The sequence below is a fragment of the Protobothrops mucrosquamatus genome, unplaced genomic scaffold (assembly GCF_001527695.2).
Source record: "Protobothrops mucrosquamatus isolate PMUCROS unplaced genomic scaffold, P.Mucros_1.0 scaffold1078, whole genome shotgun sequence".
NCBI classification, from domain to species: domain Eukaryota; kingdom Metazoa; phylum Chordata; class Lepidosauria; order Squamata; family Viperidae; genus Protobothrops; species Protobothrops mucrosquamatus.
This window is the reverse complement of record NW_015387306.1, coordinates 95403-105532: the sequence shown is the minus strand read 5'-3', so window position 1 is coordinate 105532 and position 10130 is coordinate 95403.

Below are 10130 nucleotides of genomic sequence, written 5' to 3'. Positions count from 1 at the left end.
CCGACTTTTCTTCGCACCCTGTCAACCGGGAGATAAGTGGGCCGAGGGAAAGGAGGGCGGGAGCCGGGAGAGGGGACGCTGAAAGGAAGGCGACTCTCGACAGACTTTGAATACGTGATGCGGCAAGTGGCCGCCCGCCCGCCCGNGAAGAAGAAGAAGAAGAAGAAGAAGAAGAAGAAGAAGAAGAAGAAGAAGAAGAAGAAGAAGAAGAAGAAGAAGAAGAAGAAGAAGAAGAAGAAGAAGAAGAAGAAGAAGAAGAAGAAGAAGAAGAAGAAGAAGAAGAAGAAGAAGAAGAAGAAGAAGAAGAAGAAGAAGAAGAAGAAGAAGAAGAAGAAGAAGAAGCGGAGAAGGAAGTCGGCAACGGCTATGGAAGCTGAGATGGTCGTGTCAACTGCCGTGGGAGCCCAATTACTATTTAAAAGCTGCTCCAATATCCCACCGCCTCTACCCGCCACCAAACCCGCCCGTGTCCAATCGCCTTTCTTTGGCTCTACTCGCGCACCTTTCGCACCATCCAGAGAGCGCTAGATTCGCCCAGGAAAGCAAACGGAGCCGAGCTCCGCTGGGGCGGACGATGGAGTCGAGGGGTGTACACCCGCTCTAATAAAAGGGATAGTTTAGAGGGGGAAAAAAACGTTCTCCAAAATGATGCTTCCAGACATGGAATATGGGTATGCAAGAGCTAGAAGATGGGAGTTGTTGTCCAGACGTACTGAAGGGGGATTGGCAACGCTTAGGCCTGCTTTACCCCTATGGCAAACTCAACTGAAGTATGCTGAGTCTGTCTTCATTTCGTGCTGTGTGTGTGGGCTTCTTTTTCTGTGTTATGTGTAGGAGAAACTTCTGAAATATGATTCCCATACCCAAACTTTGCAGTTGGCGAATGGCTCTATCTCTTCGCCCCCCTTCCTGAGTCAGATCTCAGGATGATCGAACTGTATACCAAGTACGAGTTAACACTACATAGGGACCGATATATCAAATAAATAATGCTTCCTCCAGAGCAAGATTCGTTTAAAATTATATCAACCTCGTCCCCCATTTGGATTAAGAAAAATATTATCCCCCCCCCCGTGCTGCTTAAAAATACAACATCAAAGATTTTTAGCTGTGTAAACCTTTATTTGTGGAGGAAAATATGAATTAGGAGTAAATAAATTTACGCTTCCTAGTTCGCCCTCATAGCGGAGAAAACAATATTAGGGATGAAAAAAAGGCTTCAGGTACAAATGTTTTTTTGATCCTTATGCACGGTTTATTGACTCGGATTAACTGCTATGTCAAATGCCCATTGAGCTATACAATTTGTTTGCACCACCAGTCACAATAATCCGATTGACTTTCTTCGGATTTTGGCGATGGGGCGGAGAGATTGACATGAAGCTGAATAGAAGAAACTCGAAAGTGAATATTAGAGTTGAGGGTGTGTGCGTGAGAAAGAGAAGAGTGAGAAAGGGAAGAGAGAAATTGTGGCTGAAATGCATCTTTCTTTGAAGTCCAATAGGACTGACCTTGCCGGCTCTGTTCTGTTTATAATGGAACAATCTGAGCCACAGAATAAACTTTCTTTTCTTTTCTTTTCTTTCTTTCTTTCTTTCTTTCTTTCTTTCTTTCTTTCTTTCTTTCTTTCTTTCTTTTTTTTCTTTCTTTCTTTCTTTCTTTCTTTCCCTTTCCCCCCCTTTATTGTTTAAGCATCCACTGTGTGTCTTTCCCCCAACATAATGGCGCTGGCCCTGTATACAGGCATTCATGCTGGTTTGAATGTAATGTTGAATCTTCTCACTGCTGAAGCAGTTTGATGGTCTGAATGGAGCTCCCTGGTGGGACATTGCTAGGCACAACTGTGCTTCTTTGGACGGCTGTTGTTCCTTAACATTCATGCCTCATTATGGGGCAACCTGTTCAAGCCAAAAGAGAGCCAGCTCTGAGCCAAAGCTTTCCCTTGGGGGCGTTGGCAGTTCAACGCTAGAGAGACAGAGAGGGAGAAAAAGAGAGAAAGCTGGCTAAGGGGGGGGGGGGAGGAATCTTTTGGTCGCTGGGCAAAAGTGATTTCCCCCTTTTAACTGGTCTTTCCAGTGGCCCAGTTGAAGTGTCTGAAAAGGGACTAGTGGAATGTTGTGAGTCCCACATTGTCTCGGAATAAAGCTAGAAGCATGTAATTAATGTGTCCTTTTAATAAGGGACAATAAAACCGTTCAAGCTATTTAATTTCATTTAATTTTCCATCCCATTTGCTCCCAAGTCTCCTTCTCCTCCTCCTCTCCCCTCCGCCCTCCAACTTTTTTTTTTTTTTTTTTTTTTTGGTAAACACTAGGTTGATTTCAGACTCTTTTTTTTAAAGGAAGGAAGGAAGGAACATGTATATAACACATATAATCACCTTTTCCTGCCCCCTACCCCGTTTTTTTTCGGAGGAGGCATTTGTTACTATAGAAAGCAGCTCTGCAGCTTTAAGAAGAAATAAAATAAAATAAAAATAGGCTCGTGAAATATATGTCTTCGTGCCCCCTCCCCCATGTTTCTCTTCCTTGACATGGATGGCGTGCAGACCCGATTGACTAGATTTCTTATACAGGCTCGGTCCTCAAGCCCCTTTCTCTTACAGCCGGCTGTTTTCAGAACGATTTCGACCCTTGCTTTTTGACTTGAGAATCCCACTCCGAGTCACTCCAGTCAATCTGTCCTCTTGTGGCCTGCTGCAGTATGTTGTGCAGGGCAGAGGTTATCCTTCTTGTCCTCGGCCAGAATTTATTGCCCTCCCTTTTTGCTGAGGGAGGGGATCACTAGGTCATCTTCAATCTGGCCTTAAAGAAGCAGAGGGAGGGAATCATTTTGGAAGCCAACCCAAATGTGGAGAAAGGGAGAGGGAGGCGGAGGGACACACACACACACACACACACACAGAGAGAGAGAGAGAGAGAGACAGAGAGAGAGACAGAGACAGAGACAGAGACAGAGAGACAGAGAAGAATTCAGCTTTGGCTCCTCAATCCAAAGCCCCAGCTCCTTGGATGCTGCCTCAAAAGTCTTGATCCCATTGAAACTGGCAGAGTTTTTCAGTGGAAAACTGATTTCTGAAAGTAGGGATGCAGCCCGTAGGAAAAGTCCTTAAAAAAAGATTTAAGAGTCCTAAAAATGCCTGTGACAAAATATTCATAAGGCTTCCATCCTGCATCACTGTCTGCTGCATCTTATCCTAATGTAGTTATTGCTTTCTTATTTACTCATTCTTTGTCCATGAAACTAAAAGCCTGATAAAGGGAAATGAATGGAGAAACTCCCCAAAGTTAAATAACTATATACACTTGGTCTACTAGTTTGAATGAAAAGCGTGGCTGCAGCCCATCAGCTCAGAACCATACTTGGAATGGGACCTCGCTGCCTCTCTCTCTCTCTCTCTCTCTCTGTGTGTGTGTGTGTGTGTAATGTGCAGTTGTCTTCCCTTTAAAAGATCTGAAAAGAAGATTCTTTTTCAACAGCCTTGAGAACGGTGGACGGTGTTAATTCAGTACATAAATATAATGAATCAGATGTTTCCTAAGCATGCTGCAGGAGTCTAACTTAGCACACTGCAGTCTCCAGAAGCACCTAGCTGCAAATGTTCTTAGCAGAAGCAAGTTGGAACTGCAGCCAAGATCAGAAAAGTCTCTAATACCCCAAAATGTCTCCTGGAGGATAATAAACCACAGTGAGTTGGGCAGCATAAAAAATTGATAAATAATTAAATAATTGCCATGTTTTCAAAGGCTTGGGTCTCAGTATTTGATAGCATCCTGTGGAAGAAAATGTGTAATATACTTCTACTTTTAATTCTTCAATCTCAAGCTATGGAAGGAGTCCAAATCTGACACCTAGTTTAAAATTGAAGCATACTGATTTGGAAGGAAACTGGCTAGCTCGAACAAAATTAACTTTCAGCTATTATGTCTGAACTGTAACAATCTGGACCACCGCTAGATGACAGCAATGAGATACGAGAAACCTAAATTAGCTTCTGCAGCACAGCCAGTTTCACCCTGCTTTTGAAGTTAGGTGTCTAATGACCCCTTCTCATGGAGTTGAACTTGTTTTCATGCAAGTTGAGGATGCTAGATCCCTTTCCTTTTCTGCTTGCTTGCTCTCATTTTTTTAAAGTTGCAATGGGATGCCTTCTTAAGTAGAGGTAAATTCCTGAATGCAACAGGTGCTATTTCTAACTATTACCAGGCCTCTCTACCAGGCATTTAGGTATCTGAGCAGTCCATGGTTGTTTGTAGAGATGTCCCACTGGTTCAATTGTTCTCACACTAAGTGAGCATGTATTCCACTTCACCTGCAATTTCAAACAGCTTCACGACCAACATGTGATTCTTTTTTCTTTTTTTTTAGAAATACAGGGTCTAAATAGGAAAAAAAAATCTGTACTTTTGCTAGAATCCTCCATATAACAAAATAAGTCTTTCCAATAGCAAAGAAGGTGCTCTCCCAGCTAAAAGATGGCAACACCACCACTCTGTAACCTAAAAAAGGAACAATCATCGCAGTATGTTTCTAACAGATCAACTTTCTGTGTTTTTTTTCCTAATCTTGAGGAAATGGCAATTCATCTGGGACTATGTTCAAATAACAAAGATCAATAAATTAAGCGACTGTGGACCTGCAGGTCAAACCACTCCTATCTGTGTGAAAAATCAGCCCATTATCCTACACTTTGTGCATCGGAGCTGAAGGAAATCAGTTTAAGACTTGCTCAGTCAAGCAGCCCTTCGTGTTTTCATTAACTGAAGGGGTCCATAGTCAACAGCACTGGAATAAGGTGCAGGCTGTGGAATAGACCTGCCCTGGACAGTCCTGTTAGAAGCCTCACCCCACCCATCCACACTGGAGAGCCAGATGCAAAGGTCGAACCCCACCATTTCAGCAAAATTATTGAAGAGCGCGGGAACTTGCTCTCTTCCCTGCCGAATTAAAACGCCTTAGCACTGTATGTATTTGATAACTAAGTAATCAGAATTAAGCTCGAATCCCATACAATATAGGCTTAAGATCTAAGCGCACGAGATAGTTCGCTCCAGGTGACCAAATATTCAACATTTTTAGGTCCCCAAAAACTGAAGTGAAGAAAAGAGAGAGAGAGAGAGAGAGAGTCAGAGAGAGAGAGAGACAGAGACAGAGACAGAAAGAAAGAAAGAAAGAAAGAAAGAAAGAAAGAAAGAAAGAAAGAAAGAAAGAAAGAAAGAAAGAAAGAAAGAAAGAAAGAAAAACAACCCGGAGCCTCACTTAAGGTTTTTAGTGACACCGCCCGGATTCTGCCGGATCGGGTCCTTTGAATGTAGACTTTCGGAGGCCCAGTCCCAAAGGTTATGTGAAAGTCAGTCCTACCCCACTCCTTTGAATGTAACTTCCAAGGGACGGGAAGGGGGAGTGGGTGGGCTTCTTACCCCCGCCCAGCCAGGCCGCGAAGCCTTTGCATAACTAGTGGGAAGTCAATCCTTTTCAAGCAGATGGGTTTTATTTGGGCTCTCCTTTGGCTTGCCTCCAAAATGATTCGTTCCGGTATGTTCACCGGTGGTGGAACTGCTGCTCGTCGAAACTCTGGGAAGAGAGCGGGCTGGCAGCGAGAGGTCGCACAATGCGGCCGCGGCCCGGAGGCGTCTGCCTTCGCTCGCTCGACACCTAGGGCGTTTTCTCTCCAGGAACGAACGAGGCGGCGGAGGTTTTCCTGGCGGAGAGCCTGCCCACCTCGCACATGCGAGCGGGGACAGCCAGCCAGCCAGCCAGCCAGCCACTTGGGGCTTTTGCGCGAAGCCCCTTTTCCTCCTTGCGCTGTCCCTTTGGACTAGATCAGGGGTAGGCAACCTTGGCTCTTTTATGACTCATGGACTTCAACTCCCAGAATTCCTGAACCAGCCATGCTGAGGTGGCTCCCTTCCATGCTGGCTCAGGAATTCTGGGAGTTGAAGTCCACGAGTCATAAAAGAGCCAAGGTTGCCTATCCCTGGACTAGGGGTAGGCAACCTCGGCTCTTTTATGACTCGTGGACTTCAACTCCCAGAATTCCTGAGTCAGCATTCTGGGAGTTGAAGTCCACGAGTCATAAAAGAGCCGAGGTTGCCTACCCCTGCTTTGGACAGTCAACCTTGCACTCCCCCAGCGGCGCGTAAGCAGGCCAAGAAAGCCTCCGCAGGGTTAGCCTTCGAGACGGCGCAAATAAATTGGGAAGTAAATTTTCGTTGGGGGAACGGGGTGGTGGTGGCGGTGGTGGTGAGAGGGGGACTCCTGTAGCCTGGTAGAGAAGCGTAAAATCAAGCCAGGTCACGTGGCTCCTGGTTACGCCAAGGCTGGGCAGCTACTCAAAAGTTTTGAGGGCCGGCGATAAAACTGTTTCCCTTAACGCAGAAGGCAGTTCATTCCGCCCGATTTCAGCGCAGCCCTAAGACTTCTGAGGAGACGAAAACGGCCTCTTCTGAGGCGCCTCTCTTTTCTTGGGCCCCGATCCTAGAAGTGGTTCCGGGTCAACCAATTGCTTGCAATGTTTGCAGAAATAGAGGGAAAGAGGTCTCTTTTATTTTTTTCTTTCCTTCCCCAGCGCTGAGATGTCTTGTTATATAAATCCCCATGCCCTGTTCGGAGGGCAGGCTTGGTATTACCAGACAATAGCTGTGCATGGAAGGGGAGGTGCGGGATGAAACAGGAAGCCTTTGGACAGTCAAGAGCTGCCTGGAATTCTCCAGGAAAAGCGGCCGGAACACATCTATCACTGCCATGCGAAGGACAGAAGCACCCTTTCGTGATAGATAGCCTCGTCAGTTCCTACGAAATAAGACCCTGGGATTTCAGTAGAGCTTCCTTCCAACTACATTCTAAGAATATTAGTTCCCAGCTATGGGGCTGAAACTTAACGCTTATTCGCCCACCCTTATTAAAGCCCTTCCCCTTAGTTCCTCGGCATTTCTTCCCAAAGAAGCATTGTTCCCAAAGAAGCATTAATAAAATTCTCCTCCTAGAAAGGTGCAGTTAGTTCAACAGGCCTGATTTGCAAACAAATTTGATTGAAATGTGGGTAATCCCCACACTTTCTGCAGTTCTGCTGAAATATTTTATGGCTGTTCAATAATATACATGGATATATATCCACCCATCCATCCATCCAAACACCCATCCAAACATCCACCCACCGACCGACCGACCGACCTACCTACCTACCTACCTACCTATCTATCTCTATCCATCCATCTATCCATCTATCTATCTATCTATCTTGTATTGTTTCTCTCCATCCCATGATTATTTTTCTCTTTAGGTTTTGTATATGCAAATTTCTTAAGAATAATTTGGCAGACCCTTCGGTTGTAGAGAACCAGACTTGTAGCTTTTCAGTTTATTGTTCGAAATAAACAGAATAGCAGACTTGAAGGGGAAAAAAAATATTCTGTCCTGCCTGAAACAAGGTATGGCAATGCACACCAGAGGAAAAGGAAGACTAGCCATTCTCATAAATTTGTGTCTTGTTATGCTTTCTCTTCCTTCTTTGAGTTCCAATGCCAGCCCCTGAAACTCAAATAAAACTGTTTCTGCAATGTTTTTAAAGGCTTCCAGGAGACGAGGAGGAATCCTGGCTCTCGGACAGGTGGGTACAGAAGAGAAGAAAAGTTAAGGCACGAAGCCGATCTCTAAGCAGAACTCTGGCCTTTAACGGAGCCACGAAGTTGGCCATATAGCAGCGTTCCTCTTTCCTTTTAAAAAGTGTAAGCATTTTCTGGTGTTTTCCCATCAAGTACCTGCCCAATTTCTGTATGGCACACGCCAGGAATCAATAGAAGTTAACAAGGCCTCCAAACACTTCCCCCCCACACACACACCCCAACCACTCTTTGTTTAATCGCCTTTACAATCCCGCAAAAAGGAGAGGGAATTAAAAATCTTTGAAGTCCTCCGGTTTACAAAAGGCTCAGCCAAGTAGACTTAAAACACTCCCGTCTTTTCCAAAAACTGGTTTGTCGAGGAACAATCGGAGGAAGTCAAATTTATGGGGAAATTATACAGTGGATTTGTCACNATTCTGGGAGTTGAAGTCCATGAGTCATAAAAGAGCCGAGGTTGCCTACCCCTGCTTTGGACAGTCAACCTTGCACTCCCCCAGCGGCGCGTAAGCAGGCCAAGAAAGCCTCAGCAGGGTTAGCCTTCGAGACGGCGCAAATAAATTGGGAAGTAAATTTTCGTTGGGGGGAACGGGGTGGTGGTGGCGGTGGTGGTGAGAGGGGGACTCCTGTAGCCTGGTAGAGAAGCATAAAATCAAGCCAGGTCACGTGGCTCCTGGTTACGCCAAGGCCGGGCAGCTACTCAAAAGTTTTGAGGGCCGGTGATAAAACTGTTTCCCTTAACGCAGAAGGCAGTTCATTCCGCCCGATTTCAGCGCAGCCCTAAGACTTCTGAGGAGACAAAAACGACCTCTTCTGAGGTTGACCCGGAACCACTTCTAGGATCGGGGCCCAAGAAAAGAGGAGATTCTTTTCTTGGGCCCCGATCCTAGAAGTGGTTCCGGGTCAACCAATTGCTTGCAATGTTTGCAGAAATAGAGGGAAAGAGGTCTCTTTTATTTTTTTCTTTCCTTCCCCAGCGCTGAGATGTCTTGTCATATAAATCCCCATGCCCTGTTCGGAGGGCAGGCCTGGTATTACCAGACAATAGCTGTGCATGGAAGGGGAGGTGCGGGATGAAACAGGAAGCCTTTGGACAGTCAAGAGCTGCCTGGAATTCTCCAGGAAAAGCGGCCGGAACACATCTATCACTGCCATGCGAAGGACAGAAGCATCCTTTCGTGATAGATAGCCTCGTCAGTTCCTACGAAATAAGACCCTGGGATTTCAGTAGAGCTTCCTTCCAACTACATTCTAAGAATATTAGTTCCCAGCTATGGGGCTGAAACCTAAGGCTTTTTTCCCACCCTTATTAAAGCCCTTCCCCTTAGTTCCTCGACATTTCTTCCCAAAGAAGCATTGTGTAGGATTAACTTAATAAAATTCTCCTCCTACAAAGGTGCAGTTAGTTCAACAGGCCTGATTTGCACACAAATTTGATTGAAATGTGGGTAACCCCCACACTTTCTGCAGTTCTGCTGAAATATTTTATGGCTGTTCAATAATATACATGGATATATATCCACCCATCCATCCATCCAAACACCCATCCATCCATCCATCCATCCATCCATCCATCCATCCATCCATCCATCCATCCATCATCTATCTATCTATCTATCTATCTATCTATCTATCTATCTATCTATCTATCTATCTATCTATCTATCTATCTATCTATCTATCTATCTATCTATCTATCTATCTATCTTGTATTGTTTCTCTCCATCCCATGATTATTTTTCTCTTTTAGGTTTTGTACATGCAAATTTCTTAAATAAGAATAATTTGGCAGACCCTTCGGTTGTAGAGAACCAGACTTGTAGCTTTTCAGTTTATTGTTCGAAATAAACAGAATAGCAGACTTGAAGGGGAAAAAATATTCTGTCTTGCCTGAAACAAGGTATGGGCAATGCACACCAGAGGAGAAGGAAGACTAGCCATTCTCATAAATTTGTGTCTTGTTATGCTTTCTCTTCCTTCTTTGAGTTCCAATGCCAGCCCCTGAAACTCAAATAAAACTGTTTCTGCAATGTTGTTAAAGGCTTCCAGGAGACGAGGAGGAATCCTGGCTCTCGGACAGGTGGGTACAGAAGAGAAGAAAAGTTAAGGCACGAAGCCGATCTCTAAGCAGAACTCTGGCCTTTAACGGAGCCACGAAGTTGGCCATATAGCAGCGTTCCTCTTTCCTTTTAAAAAGTGTAAGCATTTTCTGGTGTTTTCCCATCAAGTACCTGCCCAATTTCTGTATGGCACACGCCAGGAATCAATAGAAGTTAACAAGGCCTCCAAACACTTCCCCCCCCCACCACCACCCCAACCACTCTTTGTTTAATCGCCTTTACAATCCCGCAAAAAGGAGAGGGAATTAAAAATCTTTGAAGTCCTCCGGTTTACAAAAGGCTCAGCCAAGTAGACTTAAAACACTCCCGTCTTTTCCAAAAACTGGTTTGTCGAGGAACAATCGGAGGAAGTCAAATTTATGGGGAAATTATACAGTGGATTTGTCAC